Source organism: Eurosta solidaginis, chromosome 2 (assembly GCF_040869045.1).
Source record: "Eurosta solidaginis isolate ZX-2024a chromosome 2, ASM4086904v1, whole genome shotgun sequence".
In the NCBI taxonomy this organism is placed as follows: domain Eukaryota; kingdom Metazoa; phylum Arthropoda; class Insecta; order Diptera; family Tephritidae; genus Eurosta; species Eurosta solidaginis.
In genome coordinates this window covers 80,513,670-80,537,927 of record NC_090320.1, presented here as the reverse complement: position 1 = coordinate 80,537,927, position 24,258 = coordinate 80,513,670, and the positions used below count along the sequence as shown (strand labels likewise).

General features: G+C 39.4%; 1 protein-coding gene and 1 long non-coding RNA gene across 2 annotated transcripts in view; one reads left to right on the top strand and one right to left on the bottom strand.

Moving 5' to 3' along the window:
- Nucleotides 1–24,258, top strand: part of LOC137240025 (uncharacterized) — a 101,801-nt gene that overhangs the window by 33,566 nt on the left and 43,977 nt on the right. The gene's annotated exons all lie outside the window — the stretch shown is intronic.
- On the bottom strand, nt 1,988–22,901 carry LOC137240027 (uncharacterized). Its single transcript, XR_010949582.1, has 3 exons — nt 22,646–22,901; nt 3,789–3,966; nt 1,988–3,718 (listed from the first exon to the last, which is right to left on the bottom strand). It is a non-coding gene; the product is annotated as an uncharacterized lncRNA (long non-coding RNA).

Sequence of the window (24,258 nt, the reverse complement as noted above, 5' to 3'; positions counted from 1 at the left end):
CCTGATAGCACAATATCAAATTTATTACAACAACAAACTATGAAAATAAACCAAAACCAACATCAAACACAAACTGAAAACAAAACAAAGCAATATCACAGCGTAACATACATACCGAAATTCACCGAACACATTCGCAAAAATATTTTAAAAAACAAAGAAAACATTGCTCTCGTATATAAATCGAACCACACTCTATCCAATATCTTCACACAAACAAAAAGCCCCATCGAACACCTACAACAAAGCAACGTCATATACCAAATAACTTGCAAAGGAAAAGAGAACGAGGAATGTAATAAGCTATACATCGGCACGACCCGAAGGTCACTGAAAGTACGACTAGCAGAGCACCAAGCCGACATACAGAAAAACAAAAGAACACCGCATTATCACAACACACAACAACCAGTGGACACACAGCTGATCTGACAAACACAAAAATATTGGACAAAAACAAACGAGGGAGAGCGAGATACACTTTGGAAAGCTTACGAATATTGCAACAAAGGGAAAACACAGTCAATAAAAAGGAAGACACAGCTGACATTGCCTCTGCGTACCTACTATGCCTATAAGCACTTTAGTATGACAATGATACCCAATGCGCGCGGTACTAATAATTAGTTAATTTTTTAGTTAATAATATAAACAAATAATGTAAGTTTTTTAGTTTTTGTTTTTTGTCATATGTAACTCAATGTTTAATTGTTAAAAATTAAAATGTAATGCAAAATATGTATAATGATTTTGTTGTTGAATATAGATCTCGCTCCAGAAGATGCTAGGGTGACTAGCGAAACGTCGAGCTGCGACAGTGAAGTAAAATTGTTTTATTTGCACTGAAAACCAAAATAGGTCAAATAGCCTACTTAACTCAAATAAATTTAAGAAAATTGACCGGAATCACCAATAATCTAAATATTACAATATATACTTTAAAAAACTAAATTTTTCTATTTAAAAAATGTAAATTTAGAGAGAGTTTTGTTTATATGTATAGTAAATCGTCTTTTTAGCAATTAGCCATAGAGCCGGACTTTTGTCTGAGAATCTCGCAGATTGTTCAAAAAATATCAGAGCTAGCTCCTTGCGGAGGGACTGTCCTTCATTCATTTACTCCAGGGAAGCTTCAAACCTAACCCCGGTCTCAGGGACAGGAACTGCTTCATCTGCAGAAGAGTAGGTTTTGAGCTAACTCATAATACTCGTCAACACGATTTCTTCAAATCATTTGCGCCCCTTGCTGTTCTCGCACAAAAGCGACTTACGGCCGCTCGTTTATCAATAGTTATGATTCTCTCGGTACAGTTTTAACGATTAGCATCAATGCTGGACTACAGTTGATCGCGCAGAAGGGCTGTTTTTAAAAGCAACAATTCCCGATGTGCGAGCAGTAGCAATTCGACCACCAGTCGCTACCACGCCTCCTGGACCTCACACCATATGCCAGCAAAGAATAGAGATATACGCCGGCGATAAACGCCGCCGCCGAATGTCAAAAATATCGGCGGCGTTCGGCGCGATCTATACCCTACAAGACAGGTACCCGTTACCTAATCGATGACTTAATCGTTACCAATAACTTGGTCACCAATTATCATATTAATGACTTTTACTTTGCTGTCGTGAAAAAGGTAACGTATGCGCTCTCTCAAAATAGTGTACGTGTGACTCGCTTTCTCGCTCTTACCTATTGTGTTTTCGACATTTCTTCTCGCTCGATGTTATTTACATTTTTAAGTTACTTCATTAGATATGTTTTCGTTATCGCAAACCAAAACATATGCAACAACAACAACACGGGTAACTGGCCTATCGGTCACCCGTACCGGTTACCTTCTGTCAATTCGCTTTTTATATGAATGAAATGCATCCTTTTTGTTTAAATAATATTTAATTAATAAATAATGAATGTTTAAAATGGTTTTTACAGTTAAAAATCATATCCTATTATACTAGTAATTTTTACATATGTGCATTTTTATATTTATAAACTATATAAATACATTAACGTCTATTCATAGTCGTGCCCTTTCCGAAACCGTGTTTTGAAGTTCTTATTTTTCCTGCGCTGGTAGTGTTGCTCATCAGTTTGCCGTCATATTAGTTTAGTAGGCATAGTAAGATCAGACGTAGTGAAATTAGAAAGCATGTCAGGAGTATCACCAGAATCCAAAGAAGCATGGTGATTCATTTCGTCACCTCCGTTTTCTTCCATATCCGGATTCATTCCATACTAGTCATTATAAATAGCTTGTAGATGCCACATAGGTGTAACCATACCCTCAAGATCTTTCCGTTCAAATCTTGTGGTGTACAATGAGCAAACTTTTCATAAACGTGTACACGTAAACTTGTATTTGTTCTAAATTGTTCACCACATTCTAAACATAGAAAAGATGGTCTTTCATCCACTGATTTCTCATGTTCCTGTATTAAGTGTTTGCGTAAATACCATTGTGATTACAATATGGACAAACAGTTAATTCTAAACTTTTCGTTGTTACATCAATTGTTTCAGCGTGTTGTACACGTAAATGAAAATTCATACTTGAATGTATTTTCGTCTTCCAACCGCATAATTTACATTTTAAATAATGACTATTGGGCATATGAGAAATCTCATGGTCCAATAATTTGTTGAAGCTTGGTGTAGCTGCTTGAATATCACAAAATTTACATTTTGCACCACGTTCGGTATATTTCTCTACACGATGCATAAATTTAGATGCTTTTTCCAACAATGTGCTGAATTTAATTGAAATACATACATTGGGCATTGTCTCATGATAAATTTTCCATAAATATACTGAGCCTCTTTATGTAGGTTATTTTCTTAACATCTAATTCTGTTCATACCGGATATGACAGTTTTGCTTCAGGTTATAATCCACACTCATACTATTTTCAGATTCTGTCTCATAATTTTCATCATTTTCAACATTGGACTTTGCATCAACATCATTATCATCATCGTCATTTTTTGATAACTCTGTTTTAAGCTTCATGTTTATCAAAGGTTCATCTTCCTTAGTATTAGAATTAGAAACATCGTCATCTTCGGTTAAGTTTTTATCAAGTTTAGCTTTTTTCCTAGGTTTAAATTCTTCACTATCCGTACTAGAATTAATACCATTATCAACATTTTTCGTAGTCTGTTTGAGTTTTTAAATTTGCCAATGGTTCGCCTTTATCAGTATTGGAATCAAAATGGCCTTGGCCATCTTCCCCGGGTATATATTGATATTCGGGCGAATAAACAAATGGACCACTTATAATTGCACACCTTATGTGCATTCGCATACATATGTTGCATATGTGAAACATATAACGGTGTACCAGTGGCTTGTTATGCAGCTGACGCGGGATGAAGCATTGGATTTTGTGTTGCAAAGTAGGCGACATATGTTGGTGGTGATGGATGCGCATATTGCGGATATGTTGGTGGTTCACTAGCCATTAATTGTTTAGAAGTTTCAACTTGTTGCGATTGTTGTTGTTGTTGCTGGCTGCTCATGTCGTGTTAACGTTTGTTGTACAATTTATTCGGGTGCTTGCACATATTTTTGGTGTTGTTATGGTGCTGGAAAACCTTCCGATATTGAAAGTCGTTGATTAGTGTAATCCCCACGTAGTGAACTACCCCTGTGACCGCGTCCGCGGTAACTATTACATCTGAAGGCGTAGCTGACATCGCTTATATAACCGGTTGACTCTAAAGTAAAAACCAAAACAAAATATTAGAATCAGTGTTTATGAATAACATATTTAAAATAAGCTCTTACAACGTGATCGGCGGCTACATCCCCGTGAAAGTAGTGTGGTGTTCCTCCTTGTATAAACGTAGGTACTGGATGTGCTCAACCGTGCAGTTTTCTTCTAATTTGAGCAAATGTATGTTCTTACAGCCACAGCTGGAATATTTGGGATATTTCTATCCGCACATCGTCAAAATCAAATTACCTAGAATGAAAAAGAAACTCATATCAGTAAGAATAGATTACAAGTTTTTAATATAAGCCGAAAAGTGTTCCATAAATAGAGCTCCACAATTAGCTCTTTTCTGAGAGGCCAAAGGCACAAGAGAAATTTCAGATAACTAGAATCAGGACCTGGTAAAGTAACTTCAAATGAACCTCCACCATACCTATGCATCTTCCGATGGCAGGGGTACCCAAAGATACTTTGCTGTTGCATTCATAGAGAACATAAAATTATAACAAGGGACAATTGATTGATGTTACGAAGTAAATTAGACGTGCTACAATAAGAAATAAATATAGATGACTGTTTAATCTATTATTCGAAGTTCTTGAATGGATGTTCAAATTTAAAAGGGCAAATTAATGCTAAAATTGCTTTCCTCGACTAACCCGGGAACGAATTGATATGACTACGCCTATCCTTTTTTAGCAGCAGTGCCGTGCACCAGTTCTGTTTTGGACAGGAAAATAAACGTTTGGTTGTCTCCAAGTTGATCATATAATACAGAATATACTCGTTTGCTACATCTAATTTTCCCCTGAAAGGTGCATTTGTTGCACCCTGCTGTCTGGCCGCTCACCCAACAACACCAGGCACGACGGAACTTGTCTTTTTTTATTGGACGTTGTGGTAGCGCACTACCCTCAAGTGGCCCAATGAAACCAGGCTAATCCTGTTCATGTGTCCGCACCCCGTGCGACCGCCGTTAGGCATAACGTCACAGGGGGAAAGCCGATTTAGTCGCCTCTACTTCGTATGCGCATTTCTCTGCGCTCCCTTTCGGCATGCATCAATTTCGTCATTACTATAAAGGCCATCTTGCTCACAGCAATCCAACAATCTATTTGTCCGCAAATTCGTGGAACTAAATTCCTAATGGAAGGTTCCTCTCCAAAAACTCTGTTTACAGACAGTCTTTCGCCGTGAAAACGAGGGCAGTGAAACATTACATGTTCTGCGCTTTCCAATTCGGACGGACAGCTTGGACAGAAAGGATCATCCTCTATCCCACGCTTATGTACATAGATATTCCTTGAAGCCACCGTGCCCGCTCAATATCTATGTGAGATGGTAATTTAGTTCGCCGTGTTTTCGCTCGTACCATTCCGCTATATTCCGGATTAGCATGAAGGTCCAGCGCTCTTTTCTCAAATCTTCTCACCGTTCTTGCCACCTAACTATTGTTCGTGACCTTGCGCTTTTCTTAGCATCTTCAGATGGTCGGCTGAATCCAATGCCATACAGATCGGCCATTTCACCTAAGAGTAGATCTACTGGGATTTTCCTGGATAAAACATGGATCGCGTCGTCGCAACAGCACATGCTATTCGCTGCTAGGCTGCTAGTATATCTTTTTGGTGGACCATTTTCGATCTGTGGCATACTGGTGCTGCATATAATATTATAGAGCTGGTGTCGTTGGATAATAGCTGACGGGTAGCTTCGCTTGGGCCGCCGATGTTGGGCATTATTAGCGTTAGGGTTCCACTAACTCTAGAAACTTTCTCCCCCACCGCCCTGAAGTGCTCCCTAAAAGTTAGTTTTTAGTCAATGATTACTCCTAGATATTTCAAGGAGGGCTTTGCATTTATTTCATAATCTCCTATGGTTAGGACCAACTCATCCACAGTCCGCTTTGAGCTCATCGGAACCACTTCTGTCTTATTGCTAGCCATCTCCAGCCCCATGTTCGTCACTATTCCGTTATTCTTCCCACGGCGTCATTACATAATGCTTGGAGCAGATCAAGTTTCTTGGCCACTGCTACTACGACAATATCATCTGCAAAGCCGAAAATTCCCGTGCATCCGGGAAGGCCGATTTGTAGCACCCCGTCATACATCGCATTCAAAAGAGTTGGACCTAGAACAGATCCCTGAGGGACACCGCCCGTGGTGTTGTGCTTTCTTAGTCCCTTATCCGTATCAAAGGGAATACTTTGTCACTTAGATAGCTACTCATAGTGCACTCACGCTTCTCATGGCTCCAGCGGGTTAGCGGCTTCCTAGAACTTAAGCCACTTGCTGCTTCTGGATCTGACAGCTGTCAGCTGGAGTCTTAGCCTGGCAAGCGCAGGGCACGAGCACAGAACGTAATCGATCGTTTCCTCCTCCAACCCGCACTTCCTACATCTGCTATCACTGACCAAGCTAATTTAAAGGCATGTGACGCCAGAAGGCAGTGTCCAGTAAGAATACCCGCCATGAGTCTAGTCTACAGTTTAATGATAATGAAAATAAGAATCAGTGTTTATGAATAACATATTTTAATTAATCTCTTACAACCTGAACGGTAGCTACATCGCCATGTAGGTAGTGTGGTGTTCCACCTTGTATAAACGTAGGTACTGTATGTGCTCAACCTTGCAAATTGACATTAGCATTAACATTATTTACATAAACATAGCTTGCTATTTGTGCAGGTCTGAATATAGCATACATTGGTCCAGTTCGGTGTGCACCAGCCACTGGTAAAAACACTTTTGAATGCATAGCTTTCATGTAGGATGGATGTCCAGCAGTGCTCCGGTTGTGCCAATATGTAATGGGCTGCTCCGTCTCTTGGTACGGCTGTATAGGCATTGGCGGGTGCAATGTATTACTAGTCTGCTCAAGATCGTATGGTACATAGATGGCTCGAAGACCCCAGAGGGGATTGGAGCCAGAGTTTTCGGACCCAGAGCCAAATTACCAGTACCTCCAAAAGCACATCCGAGCATTTTCCAAGCGGAAGTATTCGCCATAAGTTAGTGCGCTAAGCTGAACCTTCAGTGCTGATACCCCAACGAAACAATTGCCATACTCAGTCAGACAGTCAGTCCCCTCTAAAGGCATTTGCGGCGTTCGAAATAAAGTCAGCACTGGTCCTTCAGTGCGTAGAAAAGCTGAATCAATAGAAGCACACAACGTAGTACTGTTGCCCTGGGTCCTAGGCCACAGGGGAGTGGAGGGTAATGAGCAGGCGGACTCAGTGTTTAATTTGTTGCGTCTCTCCCACAAATTGTCAACCTCACAGCAGATCCTTGCAGCGGGTCTGCGCCATACTCTCCACTTCCGGGAAGGTATCGACCCCAATCCGGCTCCTTCTCCTGACCCCGGTACTGAGAAATGGGTTTGCCGCGTTTGACGGAAAAAGAATCTTTTTAGGACGGTCATATATATAAAGGCCTGAAATATTTCAATGAGCTTCCTAATCACATAAAAAGTAGTAATAACTTCAATACTTTTAAAAAAAGTTGATTGGATCATTGTAAAACCCTTACAATAAGATAAAGTTTTCCTCCTCTTATTTTTTACATGATATATCCGATGCTGGAGCGCGAAAAGGGAATGGTAATATTGGAAGCAGCAAAATACAATGCATCCGGCCCTATGGAAAAGAAAATCGGTCGCCACCTGTAACTCCAAACAGTTCCAAAAACTAATTTCGCTGGAATTTTGTATTTTCAGCCGATATTCCCTGTTGCTGATCGGAATCATTCGCATTACATTATGAGGAAATACGGCACCTGAGAACACAGCCGTATGAAGCTAAAAAACACAAGCATGTCTTCGAAATCGGTCGCAAAACGGTACGGTTGTGTTTATTTCTGCTCCTCGAATTTTACATTTTAAAATGGTAAAACTATATTCAAATACTTTTTAAGAATAAATAATGTGTGAGACAGGGACTCAAAAAGCGGAATCAGAAGTTGGTTTCAGAAATATTATACCAAATAAAGTTTGATTTTTTAAATTTAATATATTTGCGAGAAAGGGACTCTAAATAAAGAAAGCAAAACGCATACACTTACAAAGTTTGATACATACATATATATATATTCATTCTATATAAAAAATGGAGAGTTAATGCGACAAGTGCAAAATTACATTACGTGGAGAAGTCTCAAAAATTTGTTGCGAAGGGGTGTGTGGGAAATATTATCATTTAGCACCAAAATGCTCAGGTATTATTGGTCAGTAGGGGGACTCATGAAAGCATATAAATTTATAAGGTGTAAAATTATATTCATTTACACACGCTGTTATATGAACGCACCTAGAAATACTCTTGATAAACTTGATTGTTTATCAGATGTATTATTGCCAAACAAAATTTTTTTGATTGTTATACAAATTAAAAAATGCCAAGATTAAGTGAAAAATCAAAACTAAAACGTCTTTACTAAGATATTCTTGTAAATGACTTGCTGATGTTGGAGAGTTCTGATGAAAATGCCTGCTGTAATGTCTGCAAGGTTGCAATCCTTTGAGTTTACCGCGTTTACACAATGAAATGTGTGCGTAAATTTATACAAATTGTGTAAATGATTTTTCATACAAAATTTGACAGTTCGTTTACGCACTAGATAAATTTATACGTTTACACACTTTATAAGGCATTTATACGGTTACATGAGTCCCCGTAGTGTTAATAAATTAGACGAATGTGAAATGCTTAGATTTATGTGTACTGATTGTAGCAGTATGTGCATAACGTAGATGACATTTTAAAAGATATGCAGATGGTAGTGAGCAAAAATGGCGAACAACTATCTGAGTACAGGAATGAATTTGATAATGCTCTCAAGAAACATGAAAGAGAAATAAAGCAAGTTTTAAAAGCAGTAGAAGTTGCATTTAGCGACAGAATTAAGGCAACGCAAAAAGCGCAAGAATCATGCGAAAAGAGTGTTGTAGAAGTGAACAAAATACGGGAAATTGTTAAAGGTTTCAAGCGAAGCAGCGAGCAGGTCTGTGCATTGTACAGGTTTACAAGTATGATATGTATGAGAGGGAAACAATTTCTTTCCCTTTCTAACACACGGCAGTTTGACACTTCGGTCAGTGTCAAACTAGCGTGGAACCCAGTGGAACCTGCGTGGAACATGAGTTTTGACACTGAACGAAGTGTCAAAATTACCGGGGTTGCTTCGTCGAAAGCGACACAGGGAAGCAAAAAAGGGATCGGAATATCAGATATGGGTTGCTGTGATGGTAAATTTTTTTGAACGAATTTAGTAGGAAATTTTAAGTGCACCCATATGGGTCCTTCAGAAAATTATAAAAAAGTCTTCAATTGGGGTATCTGAGGACGCGTAGTTATTTCAGTATTAAGAATACAAACACGGGAGTTAAGTTTTTCTACCCGTTCAAAAGTTCTCCGCGAAAAACAGTTTGAAACCGAGGTCGACTGCAATAACCCGTCCAAAAAAGAGGAAAGAAAAATTAATAGACGCGTTTTGTCATGTTGTCAATAGTCCGAAGAGAAAAAGTATTCGAATTATTGGAAGCGAGGCAAAAACGCGTCTATTAATACCTCCCCCGACGGTTTTGGTCGTGTTTTAGCAATCGTCCCCGGTAATAAAGTATCACAATTTGTTAATTAAAATTGTCCAAAATATATGGTTATTAAAGAGAGATGTAAGTGCTCGTTTGAAAGTAAATAAGTATATTTCTTTGTAATATAAGAAAAAATAATTTTAAGCAGTTTTCGATAGCAGCTACTAAACTTTTTTTGGTTCTAAGAAGTACAACAGTGCCAAATAGCATCCACAAAAAAAACGACCAAGAACAAGCATTTTATCAGGTGAGCGTGGCTGTGTATGTGCGTGCTGCTACATATCCTACTTGTAGACCTGTACAATGGGTCTGTGATGAGTTGAAAACAAGCAAGGATGACAATAAGAAAATGATTGAAGAAATAAGTAAAGAGAATAAAAAAATGTGCAATGAAATAAAGAAAAATGTTAATAGTGTTGAAGACAAAGTGTCATACGCAGCGATAACAAAAAATGATGGACAAAAAAAAGAAGTGTTGCCAGATTTTAGAAAGAATCATCCCTTAATTGTCAAGCCGAATAAAAGGCAAAATATAGAAATAACCAAAACTGACCTAAACTCGAAAGTTGATCCTAAAGGGCTGCAAATAACTAATATAGTAGCAAGGCAAAGCGGAGTTGTTATTTACCTCCGCCTTGTAGGGTATTTCCTACTTTTCTAAGGCTGCCTGGGCCATTTATTGTTCATCTCGAAAACTGGTCCGATATGGTCGAAACGGGTATCAAGGGATGCGCATCACTGCTAGTTATAAAGATTCAATTGCGAAATTTAACACTTTCTAACCGTTCAAAAGTGATTTGAGAAAACAGGCGCTTTCAATGCCAGCCCAACACGGATTTCGCATCACCGAATTCACCAAGTTATGAAATAAAAACACTTAAAGAAATGTTATATAATAAATTTAAATGATCGCTTCGCATAATTTTTTCAAAAAATTAATAAACATTGAATTTAAATACAATGTCCCAAGCCGAACATGTTTTCAAATTGTCTTAAAGTTTTTAAAAAAGCAAGTTACCCGAAAAAGGTGCCGAATTTTATATCCCGATGGGCTGAAAGAATAAGCGAAATCAGTGATGCAAAATTCTTTAGTAGGCTCCAGTGTTTTAAATTCTCCTTTGAAATGATTCTCAGCTCATACTTAACCCTCCGATTAACGGTGAATAAATTCAACACATCTTAGCGTTGTCGTCCGGCCAGACGAAATTTTACACTATGAACTTTATCCACAAATATTTGAATTTTTATTTAAATTTTGAAGAAAACTCGTCGCACACCGATAAGTTTGAATTTTTAATGATAAATTTTGAAATGAATTCGATCTATGAGGATTTATAGGCTTAAAAATATGTTCGTCTGGCCCGACGACAACGCTAAAAAGTGACATAATCAAATTTGGCACAAAAAAAGAAAAAACAAAATCCACAAATATTTGAATTTTTACAAAAATTTTGAAGAAACTCGTCGTGCACTGTGACTACCCAGAAATAAGTTTGAATTTTTATTGATAAATTTTGAAATGAATACGAACTAAAAGGACTTACAGGCTATGTTCGTCTAGCCAGACGACAACGCTAAAATGTGATATAATCAACTTTGGTACAAAAAATCAGATAAAATAAAAAGAAAAAAATATCGATTTCGGAATTATTAGGGTAAACGCACTAGTATCCGGACAGCGTTAAGCGGCAATTACCCACCGACGTGTGCCGTACGTACGGACGTTTGTCGTACGAAACACGTTTGACCGAACCCTCAAGCCCGTAGGAATCAATGTGTGCGTCTGTGTACATGTACATAACATATTTGCGTGTGTATTATTTACAGATAAGCACTGTTGCCATTGACCAGTTTGCATGCATGCTTATGGAAACATCAACATTTTCCAATTTAATTTTTGATGTTATAAAAGGCTGGAATTAATATTAAATAAATACAAATAGATTACATATTTATAATCTGCACTTTTACATAATTATTTCGAATTATTTTCACAATTTTTCAAACTTTAATTAGGTGTTTTTGCATAAAACTGCAAACGGTAAAAAATTAGCGCACAAAAGTTTACTAGGCAACTCTGTCTAGTGAGAGAGCGATCAGCTGACACGTTCTTACGGAAAAAATCAAAATTGTTTTGATTTATACGTTCCGGGCTACGTACGTACGGGCGTTGCACGTCGGTGAGTTTTCGTTTACATTGCACACTCATAAGAAAGGTCGTTTCAACTGACACGTTTTTGGTACGTGCGTTCGTGAGTAACTGCCGCATAAGTGTGATATCTTATCTGTCAACTGCCTGACAGGATGTTCAATATGGCTACTTTTTAGCGTTTTGACAGGAGTCCAATATGGCGGCGCATAGAGCCGGTTATCTTCAGCGGGTGATAGAAAGAGATACAGAGTGAGACAGCGATAGTCAATTACAAATCAGGTCATGCAATTACTTTGGAATTTTTACGTATATGCAGAAGATATCAGACTTAAGCGGCAGTTACCCACCGACGTGCGCCGTACGTACGGACGTTTGTCGTACGAAACACTTTTGAGCGAACCCTCAAGCCCGTAGGAATCAACGTGTGCGTCTATGTACATGTACATAACATATTTGTGTGTTTATTGTATAGAACAAAGCACTGTTGCCATTGACCAGTTTGCATGGGGTAGGGGTTTCAAAGAGGGTTTCAAATATTTAGCGCATGTCTTCAACCTGTCTCTTTCCACCTTTGACATACCCGAAAAATGGAAAATGGCCAAGGTGGTCCCGCTACTAAAGCCTGGGAAACCAGCTAACATAGGAGAGTCGTATCGTCCGATATCTCTCCTATCGCCAGTAGCAAAGACGCTTGGAGCCATTTTGCTCCCCTATTTCCAAGCAAATTTGCAGCTAGCCTGTCATCAGCATGGCTTCAGAAAACTCCATAGCACTACCACCGCGCTAAATGCCATTGTTACCCAGATAAATTGCGGTGGTCGGCAGGCATCGGTGCAATTTAGAAACGAAACATCAAAACCAAGAAGAATTAAACAAGGCGTGCCACAGGGTGGTGTCCTGTCCCCACTTTTGTTTAATTTCTACATATTTAAGCTACCTTCACCACCGGAAGGAGTCACAATCGTTTCCTACGCCGATGACTGCACAATAATGGCCACAGGCCCAGGCCCACAGATCGATGAGTTATGCAATAGAACCTCCCTGATCTCTCCAGTTTTTTCGCCTCGCGAAACCTGGCATTATCACCGACTAAATCTTCTGCGACCTTATTTACAACATGGACGTCCCAAATGTCGACCATTTTGAACATCCACGTCGATGGCACTACGCTACCGACTGTCCTACACCCCAAAATCTTGGGTGTGGCGTTTGATCAGGATCTACATTTTGGTGAGCACGCAGCCGCAATTGTTCCGAGAATTCAGAGCCGTAACAAAATCCTCAAATCCCTCGCTGGAAGTACTTGGGGAAAAGATAAAGAAACGCTCATGTCTACATACAAAGCAATTAGCCAGCCGATTACGAACTGCGCGTCACCAATATGGTCGCCAAGCCTAAAAATTACCCACTGAAAGAAGCTACAGGCCTGCCAAAGTACTGCTCTCAGAATCGCCACGGGATGTCTTCTTATGTCCCCAGAACACCATCTGCACAATGAGGCGAGAATACTCCCCATCAGGGAGAGAAATGAGATGCTGACCAAACAGTTCCTGTTGAATACCCAGAAACCTGAGCATCACAACAGACATCTGATTGATGAGCCCGCACCGCCTAGGGGTTTAAGAAGTCATCTCCGTAAGCATTTTGAGGAAATACGGTACCTGAGAACCCAGCCGTATGAAGCGAAAAAACACAAGCAGGTCCTTGGTGAACTCCATAAACAGGCGTCGGACCTTTATGCCGGGAATTGCCCGGTGAATCCAGTACTCAAAGAAAAGTATCCGAAACTCGCAGAAGAGGAACGCATACTCCCCAGGGAAACGCGTGTCACTCTTGCTCAACTTCGTTCTGGATACTGTAATAGGTTAAACTCTTACCTATCCAGAATCAACCCCGACATACAAAATGTATGCCCCGCTTGCAATGTGTCCCCACATGACAGCAACCATCTCTTTAATTGTAATGTGGAACCAAGGCCTCTAACACCCCTTTCCACCCCTGTTGAAACAGCAAGTTTCCTTGGACTCCCGTTAGAGGATATTGGTGACAATTTGTGATCGGTCGCGGCTGTTAGGTGGGGCGAAGCACTGCTACAACAACAACAACCAGTTGGCATGCATGCTTATGGAAACATCAACTTTTTCCATTTTAATTTTTTATGTTGTAAACGGCTGGAATTAATAATATTAAATAAATATAAATAGATTGCATATTTATAATCTGCACTTTTACATAATTATTTCGAATTATTTTCAGAATTTTTCAAACTTTAATTAGGTGTTTTGGCATAAAACTGCAAACGGTCAAAAATTAGCGCACAAAAGTTTACTATGCAACTTTGTCTAGTGAGAGAGCGATCAGCTGACACGTTCTTACGGAAAAAAATCAAAATTGTTTTGATTTCTACGTTCCGGGATACGTACGTACGGGTGTTGCACGTCGGTGAGTTTTCGTTTACATGACACACTCATAAGATAGGTCGTGTCAGCTGACACGTTTTTGGTACGTACGTTCGTGAGTAACTGCCGCATTAGTGTCCGTACACTTTGTCCTGTTTTTGGTAATATTAAGAAAATCACTCACAAAAAGTCTCAAACAAGAACGCAAATGCAACCCTATATGTTTTCTGTATACCCACCAATTTTCAGTTAAATCAAACTCATATTTTAAGCGGGAGTCATTGGTGCACATATACATACAAGAATAGAAAGCGACCTATGCCAAAAATTGCCGCTACGTGGCGTAAAGATCGACATATTCCAAAAATCGTATTTGTGGTCCGATTTGCCTCATATTTGGAACACATAATACATACAAGGATAGAAAGCGACCTATGAAAAACATCGCCGCTAGTTTGCGCAAGGATTGCGATATTCACAAAAATCCTATTTGTGGTCCGATTTGGCTCATATTTGGATCACATAATACATGAAAGAATAGAAAGCGACCAATGAAAAAAATCGCCTTAAGTGTCGCAAATATCGAGATATTCACAAAAATCGTATTTGTGGTCCGATTTGGCTCATATTTGGATCACATAATACATGAAAGAATACAAAGCGACCTATGAAAAAAAATCGCCGCTGAGTGGCGCAAAGATCGAGATATTCAAAAAAAATCATATTTGTGGTCCGATTTGGAACACATAATACATATATGAATGGAAAGCGACCTATGATGTCCGATTTGGCTCATATTTGGAACAAATATTACATACAGTCCGGTAGAAGTGACATCAAAATATTTTGGAGTTGGAGTAGCGACGAGCATATGTGGCGCAGAGTCGAGTAAAGCCTTTGGAATATCCGTATTGAGGACTTTGATTGTAACAAATTGTCAGGAAAGAGTCCTTGTAATAATGAGTCACTAAATGAACTAATGCCCCTATTACGGTATACAACCCAACTTAGTTGTGTTGTAATTGAAACAACTCAACTTTCAGACAACTCAACTCCTGTTTGGTATTACGAATTACAACTTATGGTAATTCTTTACGGCAGCATGACACTGCCAATACGCGTCCAAAAATATCGAGAGAGGTATCAAACGACGCGTCTTGGAATCAGTATTAATAATCCGAAAGCGGAAAATAAAAATTTTAACTCCTTCAAAAGATATTAAAAGACCCGCTGGTACCTCCGAAACCGGGGGTGGTATCCATAGTATTTTTGCGCAGAACACCTTTCTGCGTTGGCGACCTGCGTCCGCGATTATAAAAAAATTACCCTGGGTGGGTCCAACACCGGTTTGGAGACCGAAACTATATCCGCACAAAACACTTATGTTCACAATTTTTTTTGTGGGTACCCAACATTACAACAACCACATGAAAATCGCCAATTTCAACTGCAAATATCTCCGGACATAGATAAAATTTTTCTTTTCCGCCTTCGGATTAATACGCGTCTTTTGACACCTCTCTCGATATTTTTTGACGCGTATTGGCAGTGTCATGCTGTCGTAAAGAACTACCAAAAATATTTACAAAAAACCACAAAATGGCCCGAGGGTCCGAAATATGAGGCCCGATCCACAGTTTCTTTTGCACAGAACATCTTTCTGTGTTGGCGGCTTTTGGCCGCGATTTGCAAAAATAACCCTGGATGGGTGCAATGCCTTTCTGCATTAGTGTGTACAATAAATCTGACAAAATACAACCACATGAAAATTTTAACCGAAATAATATGACAGAAATAAAATTTTTAATTTTTGTTTTCGGATTCTTAAATCGGATGTCAAAACGTGATACCAACTTTGAAAATTTTTGTTAAAAATTAGGTGGTGAACCGTCTTCTAAAACGTAAAATTTTTTCAAAACAACTGCAAAATTGTATGAGACAACTGCTAGTAATCAGTTGTAAGATTTTGACGTATTTGACAACTACACCAATACAAGGTTGTAAACGGTAATGCCACAAAAAGTTGTTAGATTAGACAACTCAACCGACATTTTTTTTAAAGGTTGAGTTCTAATCTGTAATACCAAATTGCGAAATTTCACCCCAACCAGAGTTGAGTTGTAAACGGTAATAGGGACATAAATAGAATGAGAAATAATAGGCAATTAAATAAAGACGAAAAACTTGAAAATAAAATAATAATTTTTTTTTTTTAAATTAAACGGTTTTATTGAAAACAATACTTACATGAAGTAATAATAACATTATAAGCTAGAAAATAATTAGGTAGGTCATAGGTACTAGTCATCACACTCCTCATCAATCTAGGGCGTTCATCAGACAATTAAATAAAAGCGTTGGGCGCGTCAAATTTCTATTGATAGTCATATATAAGACCAACTGAGCCTTAATCAGGTTATGCTACGCCTCACATTTTTAGAACTTTCACGCGCCCAACGTTTTTTAAACGGTTTTATTTAGCTTGACTTGACAGGCTGGTTGGCTGCCTGGCACAAATTTTGTAATTGAAATTTAAGCAACTTCCCTGAAAGCTACAAGCTTGAAACTTGGAATATAGTTCAGAACCCGATGACAATGCAATAATAAGAAAGGTGGCGCAAGGATCGAGATATTTACAAAAATCTTATTTCTGGGCCGATTTGGCTCATATTTGGAACACATAATACATACAAGAATAGAAAGCGACCTATGAAAAAAATCGCCGCTAGGTGGCGCAAGGATCGGGATATTCACAAAAATCGTATTTGTGGTCCGATTTGGCTCATATTTGGAACACATAATACATACAAGAATAGAAAGCGACCTATAAAAAAATCGTATTTGTGGTCTGATTTGGCTCATATTTGGAACACATAATACATACGAGAATAGAAAGCGACCTATGAAAAAGAAATCGCCGCTGGGTGGCGCAAAGATCGAGATATTCAAAAAAATCGTATTTGTGGTCCGATTTATCTCATATTTGGAACACATAATACATAGAAGAATAGAAAGTGACCTATGAAAAAAAAATCGTATTTGTGGTCTGATTTGGTTCATATTTGGAACACATAATACATACAAGAATAGAAAGCGACCTATGAAAAAAAAAATCGCCGCTGGGTGGCGCAAAGATCGAGATATTCAAAAAAATCGTATTTGTGGTTCGATTTGGAATGGAAAGCGACCTATGATGTCCGATTTGGCTCATATTTGGAACAAATATTACATACAGTCCGGTAAAAGTGACATCAAAATATTTTGGAGTTGGAGGAGCGACGAGCATACGTGGCACAAAGTCGAGTAAAGTCTTTGGAATATCCGTATTGAGGACTTAGATTGTAACAAATTGTCAGGAAAGAGTCCTTGTAATAATGAGTAACTAAATGAACTAATGCCCCTATTACGGTATACAACTCAACTTAGTTGGGTTGTAATTGAAACAACTCAACTTTCAGACAACTCAACTCCTGTTGGGGATTAGGAATTACGACTTATTTCAGTTGAAGTTGAATTGGTGCTGCCAACCTAAGAAAGTGATGATTTGACAGATACATGAAGAGCTGAACAATTTGTATCGAAAATTTAAGCATTTGCAAAAGTTATTTTGTTATTACAAGATATTATATGATATGAAATCTATTTTATAATGGCGAAAATGTTGGTGATTGATATGTCGCGGATACGAAAAACATTCGCGTAGTCTTTCCAATCCCTTGGAACTACCAAGTACCAAGTACGAAAATGTTCAAGTGACAAATGATGAGCTTCAAATGAAGTTATTTTGCAGATTTGAAAGGAAGCATTTTGCTCATTACTAAACAAAATTAAGGACCATTTCCGCAAACGCTTTCGGAAAACAACAGGGAAGGTTGTACCCTATTTTAAAATTATGTGCCACGCTCAGATTCCTTGCTGATGGCAGCTATCAAAAATGCTGTGGAAATGATTTTGGCGTTGGACTGGTTTTAGATATTATTGAGGAGCATATTTGTGTGAAGTGGATTAAAACCCAAATAGCAAAAATTGTATTTTACTCTAAAACAGGATTCCCAGGAGTAGTGATTAGCATCAATGGGACTCACGTTCGCATAATTTCACCTATTTTGGCTGCATCCGAACTGCGCCCAGCCTCGTCCAACTTCGGAATGTAATCCTTCGTTTACACGTTGTTGATTATTGTTTGATTAAAAAAGGTTTAACAACCGCCTTTAAATTTTTTGTTTTCTTTTGTTAACGTTTTATGAGCCCGTGCACCATCTAACTCTGTTGTTGTTGTTCTTGTTGTTGTTGTAGCCATAAGGTTGCTCCCCGAAGGCTTTGGGGGAGTGTTATCGATGTGATGGTCCTTTGCCGGATACAGATCCGGTACGCTCCAGTACCACAGAACCATTGAGGTGCTAGCCCGACCATCTCGGGAACGACCATCTAGCTCTTATCAAAGGTGGTATCAAAAGACGCGTTTCGATCTCCGTTTTTAGGATTCGAAAGCGGAAATTAAAAATTTTATTTCTCTCGAAAAATATTTCCAAAAACCCACAAAATGGCCCCGAGACGGTCCGAAATATGAGGTGCGATCCATAGTTTTATTTGTACAGAACATCTTTCCGCGCTGGCGGCCTTCGGGCGCGATTTTTAAAAATAACCTTAGGTGAATCCAACGCCTTTCTGTATTAGTGAGTACAAATAATCTGGCAAAATACAACAAGCACATGAAAATTTGAACCGAAATGATATGGCAGAATTTAAATTTTTAATTTTTATTTTCGCATTTGTAAATTCTAATTAATTATCTTAGTACTTTATTTTTCAGTCCTCAATCCAATAATGAACCGGAAGTCCACCATCTACTTTTTCCTCCTTTATAGGAATGTATTTTTGCTAATTCTATTAATTAGTTCCCATGGTTGTATTTTTTGTTTATTCTTTTACATTAGTTGACATGGTTGCATTTATGATCTTACAACTCGGCCAACTTGAAACTGTATCGACCTCGATACATTATCTTAATTTCTATTTTTACTGTCGTACATTTCCTAATCTGATACAATTCGCTATTTGTGTTCAGAGTTATGCGGCAGTTACTCACGAACGTACGTACCAAAAACGTGTCAGCTGACACGACCTATCTTATGAGTGTGCAATGTAAACGAAAACTCACCGACGTGCAACGCCCGTACGTACGTAGCCCGGAACGTAGAAATCAAAACAGTTTTGATTTTTTCCGTAAGAACGTGTCAGCTGATCGCTCTCTCACTAGACAGAGTTGCCTAGTAAACTTTTGTGCGCTAATTTTTGACCGTTTGCAGTTTTATGCAAAAACACCTAATTAAAGTTTGAAAAATTGTGAAAATAATTCGAAATAATTATGTAAAAGTGCTGATTGTAAATATTTAATCTATTTATACTTATTTAATATGTATTCCGGCCTTTTACAATATCAAAAATTAAATTGGAAAAAGTTGATGTTTCCATAAGCATACATGCAAAATGGTCAATGGCAACAGTGCTTATCTGTAAACAATACACACACAAATATGTTATGTACATGTACACAGACGCACAGATTGATTCCGATTCCTACGGGCTTGAGAGTTCGGTCAAACGTGCTTCGTACGACAAACGTCCTTACGTACGGCACACGTCGGTGGGTAACTGCCGCATTACAGCTCGCACTGTATTGATCTTGATACATTATAACTTAATTTCTATCTACACTATCGTACATTTCTTAATCTAGTACCTAATCTAAATCTAATACCAAATCTAATACAATTCGCTATTTGTGTTCAGAGTTATAGCTCGGCCAATCTGACACTGTAATCGACCTCGATACAGTATACCTTAATTTCTAACATATATTAGTCTGGTTCTACTGTGAAATATTTTCTTTGAAAGCGGCTCACTAATGTCTTCAACTCATCAAGTGTTTTGGCCGGTAATAGTAGATGTGCATTTGGCACTACATTGCCCATGCCGTCTATTATGAAATCGATGATTTCTGTTTCGCATATGTTTGCCCGTTTTCCTATTGCCTGCACTAATAGAACGTGGCAATGTAATGATTCGCTGTTTTTGTCCCACTTGCGTCTTGCCAACATTTTATAAACTTCGTTCCTCTGTATCGGCACATCAAATTCCATCGTAAGGGCCTTTTTTTAGCTCGGCATAGCTCAACGCTCTGGTGGTGGTAAGCAAAACTTTGGCTGTTCCCACCAGGCAGCGACGAAGAGCCAGTAATTTAAATCGTTCGTCTACTCTTGACGACTCCATTACTTCTTCGATGTCTTGAAGAAAATGTCCCACCGTCACTGATATATCATCACCACTGAACTTGGAAACAGCATGCTCTATATCGGCAAAATCCAGTCTACGTTGCTGTTGTACCCCAGTACTAGCTCTTAGCTCGTCGATTTCCTTCATTAATTTTAACATCTGTGCAGTGGCAGTGGCGGCAGCAAAAGCCTCGTGAACGGCAGGTGTTGAATTGAATTCAACCAAAACATCGGTAGTATAGGCAGTTGGAACGGCAGTGGGTTGAGAGCAGACGGTAGCGGCGGCAGAATAGACGGCAGTGGCGGCAGCGAAAACATCGTGAACAGCAGGTGTTGAATTGAATTCAACTAAAACATCGGTAGTAGAGGCATTTGGAACGGCAGTGGCGGAAGTATGAACGGCAATGGCGTCAGAGCAGACGGTAGCGGCGGCAGAATACACGGCAGTGGCGGCAGCAAAAACATCGTGAACAGCAGGTGTTGAATTGAATTCAACTAAAACATCGGTAGTAGAGGCATTTGGAACGGCAGTGGCGGAAGTATGAACGGCAGTGGCGTCAGAGCAGACGGTAGCGGCGGCAGAATAGGCGTCAGTGGCGGCAGCAAAAACATCGTGAACGGCAGGTTTTGAATTGAATTAAACCAAAACATCGGTAGTAGGGCAGTGGCGGCAGTATGAACGGCGGTGGCGGCAGAGGAATCAATAGAAACAGCCGCGTTTATCTCAATAATTTCGTCCGGAATGTTCTCCAATATATTTGTGTTCGGAGTGGTATTCATCGTATTTGCGGAGCTATTATCTCCCACGCCAACTATATTTTGCAGTACCCTGCGTAATTGTATAATGTTGGCAGTAGGAGGGAAATCCACACTATTTTCAGTTAAAACCTTGACAATGTTCTCTCGAGCATCCATTTTACAGAATAGTTGTTTATAATAGTGCGCGCGGTTCGTTAACACACCTGAGATGTAAATTCTACCTCCGATGGCTAATAAAACAGCAGAAATGTCCGGATTAATTATCTTAGTACTTTATTTTTCAGTCCTCAATCCAAAAATGAACCGGAAGTCCACCATCTTCCTTTTCTTCAATTTTCTTCCTATACAGCGATGTATTTTTGCTTATTCTATTAATTAGTTCCCATGGTTGTATTTTTTGCTTATTCTGTTACATTAGTTGACATGGTTGCATTTATGATCTTACAGATTCTTAAATCGGAGGTTGAAAGGCATTGTAACAGCAGCCTAAAAAATAATAAAAATGTCACCCTGTTTCCAAATTGCTGCAACACCCGTTGTCTATTGTGAAAGGACAACAGGTGTTGTAACAACTTGGGAACAGAGCAATTCGGCTCGGCAGAAAAATACCGGCCATTATAAAAATTTGGACATTGAAAGCAACACAAAGAAAAGGAGACACGGACGTGTGGCAAAACTAAAACTTAAATAATTAAATAAAATAGTAAAACATTTATTATACTAAAAACTTTAATAAATAAAAGAACTAGACCTAAACTAAAAATACTGGGTTTGGCAATTGGCGTTTGGTGTGGAGTGAGTTGGGGCGTGCAAAGCCCACATCAATTTTTCAGAGGTTCCAAAATGGAACCTCACATGGCGACCGTGAGGCTGGAGCCTCGCCAGGCAACCGCGTTTTGGACGGTGGTATAGCAGTGTGGCATAATGGAAAACGTGGTGTGAAGGTAGTGAGATTGGTTCTGCAGCGGCTGTTTAAAAGTTTGGCCTAAAAAGGTGAAAAACATTTTCTCCTTAGCTAATGTGGGAAAATACGAATAATGGCGATCATATGTCATACATATACAATATTATAAGTTATAAATTATGTAACCGATATACATAACGGGCACATAAAAAATCTACGCCACTCAGGTAACGGCATTAGATACTGTGTCACCGTCAGCAGCAACTAACACCCTCATCAGCGAAGCTCAGCAGCAGCGAAGACCACCAACAGCGAAGTCCAGCAGCAGCAAACACCGTCGGCAGTGAAAGCTAGCAGCAACAGCGGAAAACATCATAGCAGGAGCCACAGCATTAACACCAGCGGCAACATAAGTATACTATAGGTTGTTCTGTTTCTGCTTGTTGGGATTGAGTGAATTTATTCGTCCGCCAAACCGAGCTATCCAACTTAAGCCACTGGGGACCGTGCCACCAGAGTTCGTGTGAATGCAATTGACTAGGCGTCATACCACGTGATGCACAATCCGCGGGGTTTTCCTTACCCGCAACAAACCTCCAACTTGCCGTCGGTAGCCTTTCTTGAACGAAGCTCACTCGATTTGCTACAAAGTCCTTCCATTTTAAGGGATGGTTCGTGAGCCAAGTGAGGGTAACTGATGAATCAGTCCAAAGCCAGACAGAGGCCGATGATAGATTGAACGCCTCAATCACGTTATGTGTTAGTCGAGTGAGCAGGACGGCTCGAAGGACCAGCTTGTTCAATGCAGTATTGAACTTAACAAAGGGAAAATTTGTTTTTTCACTTACGTGGATAGCAGGAACAAAACCCATGTGAGGTTATCCGGCAAAACGGGCGCACCCTACCGTTTGGTGGCAATTAGATTGGTTTGTGTCTCACGCATAGTAGCAAACTAGCAAGGCCGCTGAAATTGGATTACCTTCCTTTTTCTTAACGCAATGCACGAAAACTCAGAAAGCTTAGGTTTCAATTGTTGTTTAATAAACACTTTAACTTTAACTTTACAATGCAATTTACAAAGCTTAATTCGAATGATTTGAGAAAATTTTCGTGTGTCTATAACGTGAAAAAATAGAGATGAGTGATTTTGTCACTTGCGAACGTGAAGTCAGCTGCATAGCAATACGTTGAAAAGCTGTGTTCCATTGGTGCTAACGAATTGGATCCTTGCCCATCCGATTCGTTTCACTAATCAGATCATTCTTACTCCATACTGATGTGTTCTAAATCGATTGGTTTTTTATTGGTTGATGGTTTGATAATGCGTCAAACATACTCCCCGCGTTGCACCAAGTAAAGGGGCAAATGCATGGTTGCGAAAAAGGCGAAATTAAGTTGTATGTCGTTTTTCTTTAGGTTGAATGTCAGAACCTTCTTCTGTTTGATTCACAGGATTAGGAAGTAAGCATAGTTTATTTATAGGACGATCCAGAATTGTGATTGCGGTTTTGACGGTAACTACTCGGATTAACCCATCGCGACCGGGATGCACTTTTATGACCTTCCCTAATGGCCATTTCGATGGAGGGTACCTTTCGTCGATGAGAAGGACAATTGAACCAACTTGAATGGAGGTTGTGGGCAGTTGCCATTTGTAACGCGATTGTAGTTGCTGCAAGTATTCCTTTTGCCATTTTTCCCAGAATTGTTCAGTTAGCCGCTTGGTTAGTTGCCAATGTGAAAGGCGAGATTGAGGCACCTGAGTTAAACTCGGCTCAGGTAAACTGGCAATGGGTCCACCAACGAAAAAATGACCTGGTGTTAGGTAGTTCATATCATCAGGATCATCCGTAATTCTGCACAGGGGTCGAGAGTTGAGTACAGCTTGAATTTGTCGTAAGGCTGTTGTAAACTCTTCAAATGAAAATAAATAGCTCCTCATGACGCGTTTCAAGTGATGTTTCATTGACTTTACTCCGGCTTCCCAGTGACCGCCGAAGTTTGGAGCAGATGGTGGATTAAAACGCCATTGGGTTCCATCCTTTGATAATAAATGAGATAGGCGAGGCATCTCGCTTGATGCTGAACTGAACAGTTGTTTAAGTTCTTTGTCAGCGCCAATAAAGTTCGTTCCTTGATCACTAGTTAGTGTTTTGCTTACACCGTAGATTCCGGAAAACCGTTTGTAGGCTGCTATGAAAGCTTCAGCTCTATAATCAGTCACTAGCTCAAGATGTATGTACGAGGAAGCCGAACAAATAAAGAGAGCAACATATGCCTTATATGTAGTGCGAGTGCGACCGCGACGTTCTTTTATGGTGAATGGACCGGCATAGTCCACCCCGGTATGCTGGAACAAACGAGCGCTATTGACTCTCGACGACGGGAGTTGCCCCATAAGCTGTTGCTGGCGTTCAGCACGATATTGAGCACATACGATGCAGCGAAGAATTGATTCTCG